We start from the raw sequence: 6,708 nt of genomic DNA, 5'->3' as shown, positions 1-6,708 counted from the left end.
AGTGTTCAACAAAAACGAAGAAGAAAGGCAAACAATCCACGAAATTGAAGATGATCGTATATTAGTAGAAATACCTACAAAGAAAGATAGAAAATAGAATAAAAGGACTTGTTAAAATACATATTTTAACCGGCGTCCAAAATAATAATTTCAGACGCTCCCTCGTAAAACTATCCCTAGTAAGCTACAGACCCTACCGGCGTGAATAAGGACTTCTTTTTGTGGGAAGCGTTCCTCCTTCCCGATAAGAGTGGCTTTCTGGACCACTTGCGTCTTAAAACTTCAAGAGGTAACAACTACAATTTCTTCTCAATACCGCATTTACCGCTATCAATATCGAATTTACCGCTAAAATTCTACTGGTTTTACTAAGCCAACTAAGCCTTCGAGTTAAACAGTGCGCGTGTGTGTTTTTAAATAGTTCCCGCACACCGCATATATTTTCCTTCAGGCAGCTTTACAAGCATATCTGGCCAGATAAGAAGACAAAGAACCAGATGAAAACACATACCAGGGTGAGTTTGTTTTTCCATCAGTATCTATCTTTCAACATGTACAAACTTTAATCGGGCTGAAAAAATCGCTTAATGTATAGTGCTCGCGTCTACTAATTTTATATTTTTTTGAACTAGTGTCTAGGAAATACTTTTCCGAGATTAATTTAATTACTCTCTCTAAATATTTGTGCAGTATTTTCTACAGGACTAAAAAACAGAAACCCAGGAATAGCACTACAATGGCATAGTATTGTAGCATGTGTGAAATCCCCCCTTTATAAGTCCCCTCAAAATTTCTCTAGCTACGCCTATGGTGACGAAGCAGCCTTGTTCAGATGCTCCCATTTAGAAATCTCTATCCGCTCTGGTCTCGCCACCTACCTACAGGATTACTAGTATAACTTTTACCGGAAATTTTCTGGAAAGAAAAAAGTGTTGCCTATACTCTGTGAGTTTCGCTGGTATGGCTGCTATCGCCATCTAACGGTTGACTAGTGTTCCTATTTCGGCCGGAATTTTAAAGAGGACAGTAGAAAAGCAAATAATAGTTGTTTCAAACTTATTATTTAATTCTTATCGTGTAATATTTACAACGTAAAGAAGTAATTGGAATATAATCGATAATTAATAGCAGTAAGTACAGAATTTATTATTCATAGATTTTGCTTATCGTTTTGACGTTTATGTTGACAACTAATATTAGAAAAAATTTATTCTACAAAAAGGTATAATAATTTAATATAATTATAGTATAATACTTCTTACATATTAACTTATGAACGACAGTTAACGGCATCCTAGGTTTGCTGTGATTGGTCGTTATCTTCACGCATTCAAATTTTGTTTCAGGATTGGATTGTAAAATTAAAACCGTCAAAATTCGAGAGTGTGCTAACTGATCCTTTAGCTCAAATGTTTCTACCGTTTTAAAATTAAAATTGTGTTTACTTACTTTTTTCTAATTGCATCAATCCATTTTTGTCGTTAAATCACCTTATGCTTAGCGACAGGAAAGTTGTAGAATACACAGTTACTATTGTAACCAGCATTTCGACACTCTTTAATACAACAACTTTCGTGAGACATTTGAAAGCTATAATATGCAACTCTTAATGCAGAACGTCAAAAAGCAAATTTCCAGTAAAGGTTTACAAACTTGTCACTAATGGCGCTCGCGATTTTTTCATTATCCCCTCTACCTACGAGCTCACAGCGTATATGACTTGTTTATTCCATAGAAATACTTCCATAAAATCCGCAGGGTGCAACTTCGTAGCTTTCTATTTGTATAGTCCCATTCTTCTAACAATGAATTTTTTTCCTTTTGTTTTATCAAAACTAAAATTTCTACGAACCCTTTCGTAACCGTTAGCGGATATAAGGATGTTCGCTTAGCGAGAGAAAGTTGTTAGATTCAGAAATGCTCTGTCTTCCAGATGTCATTACGGACCATATTTGCCTAATACCCCTTCTTTCGCGTTACATCCCTAAAACTTGAATCTAGCCCTCAGAGTCACTTACAAATTCATTTTCCTGTGTCCTTGTGTGCTGTTAAGACGTGTGCGAGACGAAAGGCGGAATTCAGCCGGTAAGTACCCATTATAAAACTTCTTGTTTCCTTCCTGATCTTAACTATTAGAGCATACTTAAAAGAGATTCTCTTCTGTCTTTGCAGAGCCTATCAATTTTGTTTGCTGGCTTTCTGTTCACCGATCTCGTTCTTTGACGTTGTTTGCCACTACTCCTATCTTTCGTCGTTTGCTGTTGCCTGCCATCCGGCCACTTACGAAAATTGCCTAGCCATAAACGCTAAAACCTACCTGGTTTGGCACGAGCCGAAAGTGTAAGTACTTATCTTATACAATACGCCAGCAGATTTATGATTTAACGACTATTCGGTCATTGTGGATTTACCTAAGACCCCTATTCAAAGTGGGTTATTAACTCGGAAGTTTAGTGCCTTTTGGTTAATTTATAATTTGTTTATTGTGGTTTTGACCAAACAGACAGAAAAATATCATTTGTACAGGAATAATTATATATATATATATATATATATATATATATATATATATATATATATATATATATATATATATATATATATATATATATATATATATATATATATATATATATATGAAAAAACAAAAGATGTAGATCTTTGAAACACTCAGTGATCAAAAGATCCACAGGTACTGGTTTGGACGACCACTCGTACGAAAACAAACAAATGAAATAGAGAATGCGGAAAAATCCCCTTACGAAGTAGTGGATGTGTGAATTGTTCGTAAGGGGATTTTTCCGCATTCTCTATTTCATTTGTTTATATATATATATATATATATATATATATATATATACGATATAACACCAATCCATTTGTTACAGATAGACTATTTTCTATAGATGTTATATATACATATAGTGATCACTATCAAATTTTTTTTACGTATTCTCAAGACTAAACAATCACCCGTTTCACCTATTTTCATTTGAATTAAACATCTCCATAAACATAACTATATATTTTTTTTGTTTCTCGCCTGTCTTGAGAATATCAATCTGAATATTATTACGTTGTGGAAAATTCCGACAGAACCTTTAATCATTTTTTTTACTTGTTTTATAAATATATAGTACTTTGAACATCACAATATAATTTTTAACTCAAATATTTCCTTATTTTTATTTCCTCATATCTATCTGATTATTTATTTTGTTGCATGTATATTTCTGTTTCTCTTTCAGGTATTATGTTGATTTTTATTTTTTTATATGTACGTGTGTATATGTGTTTTTGATATCTAGTGATTACCGCGCGACATAAATACCCGCTATTCTCTTAAGTCTATTTTGCAACCGCGTATTATTCATATCCTATCTCCTTCGCCTCATATTTGTTATCTTTTCTTGTCGTTTTAGTACCGTTTAACTGTCCCTATTCCTCATAATTCCTATCCAGCGATAGGTGGCGCCCAAAATTGTCTTATCTTACCTTATCTTCTCTTCTCCTCTTCTCTTTCTCTTTCGTACCTCTATCTCTTATATTTGAGCCCTTTAACCCCGACTAAGACACCTCTAACCGACTGAAGCCCGGAGCCTAGTGCCGTTCAATGTGTTCTCCACTCTGTTGTTAAAGAGGGTACAGTATGTGTATAGACCAGGGCCCATCTGTAAAAATATTAGTACATTTGGACGTTGAGAGGTGACTCAAATTTTTTTGCAGAAATTGCTTGAAAATAAATCAAATAATAATATTTGAGTTATCCTCCCTCTCAAAAAGGTCCGGAACATTGTTTAAATAATCAAAATGTCAAAAAATTAAGGAAAAATTCGATTTTTTTCTTGGTTTTTTGATTATAACTTTAAAAGTATTCATTTCCGAGAAAAGTTGTACTAACATAAAAGTTGCGTAATTAAATTATCTATAATATAGAATTGGTTAAAAATTTAAAAAATAGTCACCCTTGTTGCAAAATAGCAATAATTGTGAAAAAAACATACAAAAACAAGTATTCGTATTTTACGTTTTTCAACCATTTATGCTACACTTAGGACCTTCATATTTCATCCTGAAAAACTTTATGATACAGTAAAACAATACTGTAAATTTCATTAAGATCAGTTCAATAGATTTTGCAAAATAAATTTTGCAATCCGGCTTTCGTAAAAAAAATTAATTTTTTCAAAATGTTACAGGACTGAAAATAAAGCAGATAGCAAGTTGAAATTTTTTTTGCATATAGAAGTGTACTGTACCTTTCATTTGCAATTTAAAAAAATTAAAATCGATTAACACCACGGCGTCAGGAATTTTTTTAAATAAACATTAATTATTGGTGCTACGCGCAGGACAGCGGATAGTTTGCTCTGATTGGGCATTCCAATGACCTTTGACAATGATTGATACATTTTAATTTTTATTACATTTCGATATAAATAAATAAATTTGTTTATTGCAAAATAAAAACACCTACTCTATCCTTTGAAATAACACTTTTATTAGCAAAAACTTTCTTTGTTCATATATTTTAACTTAAATAATAAAAGTTTATTATTTTTAAACATATGCAATTGTTTAAACAATATTTCACAAACAATAATAAAATTAGTTTGATTTTTGTGGAATTAAAATATTAAAATACAACAAAATATAGAGTAAGAAAATAATATATTATATAAAGATTGGAAGAAATTTTGGTGGAAATTAACATGTGTGAATCGAACACCGCTGTCCTGCGCGTAGCACCAAAAATTATTTTTTATTTCAAAAATTTTCTGACGCCGTGATAATTAATCGATTTTAATTTTGAAAATTGCAAATGAAAGGTACAGTAAACTTCTATAAGCAAAAAAAAATTCAACTTGCTATCTGCTTTATTTTCAGTCCTGTAACATTTTGAAAAAATGAATTTTTTTTGCGAAAGCTGGATTGCAAAATTTATTTTGCAAAATTTGTTAAACCGATCTTAAAGAAATTTACAGTATTGTTTTACTGTATCATAAAGTTTTTCTGGGTGAAATATGAAGGTCCTAAGTGTAGCATAAATGGTTGAAAAACGTAAAATGCGAATACTTGTTTTTGTATGATTTTTTCGCAAATATTGCTATTTTGCAACTAGGGTGACTATTTTTTAAATTTTTAACCAATTCTATATTGTAGGAAATTTAATTACGCAACTTTTATGTTAGTACAACTTTTCTAGAAAATGAATACTTTTAAAGTTATAATCAAAAAACGAAGAAAAAAATCGAATTTTTCCTTCAATTTTTGACATTTTGATTATTTAAACAATGTTCCGGACCTTTTTGAGACGGAGGATAACTCAAATATTATTATTTGATTTATTTTCAAGCAATTTCTGCAAAAAAATTTGAGTCACCTCTCAACGTCCATCTCAAAACAGATGCGCCCTGGACTAGTATGGCAGTCTCTTCTTGTATTTCACACTTTCTGCACCATGGTGAATTCACCTTATCTAGTTTGTATATGTGGTTTTAAATGCAAATGTCCAGCCACCATTTCAGTGACCGTTTTGTTCCCTTGTTTATTGAGGTTCATGAAATTGTTCGAAAGTTTTTTATCAATATTTTTGATTATCTTTTAGTCTAGATTTGCCCTTGAGTGGCTCCTCTTTCTTTTGATGATTCCTTATTAGCCATATCTGAACCTCGTTTTTCGTAGCATCTTCAGTGATGCCACAGAAAGGTTCTGGGTCTTTAAAAGTTTCTCTCGAGCCTTGTTTTGCTAACATATCTGCTCGTTCATTCCCATGCACCCCTTCATGACCCGGCATCCATATTAAAGACACTTTATTGTCTTCTACCAGGTAGTCTAGTCGCAACATAGGGGGTCCCGTGGGCACTTTTAGGTCGCCGCGATTTGATGGTGGTATTATAGGTTTTTTGGGTCGCTTAATCCAATGGAAGTGGTCTGGATGCCCAAATTATGTGGTGCGTTTAATTGTTATTAACAAATTATGGTAAAATTAGGTGCTCTTCAGGAATTATTAGAAGCCCTGTAAATAAATTGATAGTGTTAAGGTCTTATCTGGTGTATTTTTGGTCGCTGAATCGAATGCGACTAGTCGCGATTACTCAAAATATGTTCTTATTTTGTTAATAACAAAATAATTGTTTATTCGCCGAAAAGCTCGAAATGCGCTATCTACAGCAAGTTTGTAGTCTTTTTCATAGTATTTTTATACGCTAAATTGATTGCCACTAGTCGTGATAGATTAAACCACGTTCCCACTTTGTTATTAATAAATTATTGCAAAAATAACGGTTTACAGTACGTTCACTCACAATTTTTGCTCTAGATTTTAAAAAACCACTTGGATTGACATGCAATTTGGCATACACGTAGCTAACATGTCAAACAAAACAAGTAATATTATGACGATGTCTGCTTTTACCCTGGGGGGTGAGTTTCACCCCTTTTCGGGGGTGAAAAAAGAAACCTTTAAAATAAGTCCGAAAGTGGATAAACTGATTAATTCTAAGCAACTTTTGTTCTGTACAGTTTTTTCACTAAGTCAATACTTTTCGAGTTATTTCTGTTTTTTGTTGTTAAAAAATCAACATATTCACTCGCAAATATCTCGAAAAGTATTGACTTGATGAAAAAACTGTATATATAACAAAAGTTGCTTAGAATTAATCAGTTTATTAAATTCCGGACTTATTTTAAAGGTTTCTTTTTCAC

Source organism: Diabrotica virgifera, chromosome 9, assembly GCF_917563875.1.
Source record: "Diabrotica virgifera virgifera chromosome 9, PGI_DIABVI_V3a".
Classification (NCBI taxonomy): domain Eukaryota; kingdom Metazoa; phylum Arthropoda; class Insecta; order Coleoptera; family Chrysomelidae; genus Diabrotica; species Diabrotica virgifera.
Note: the sequence above shows the minus strand (reverse complement) of the source record.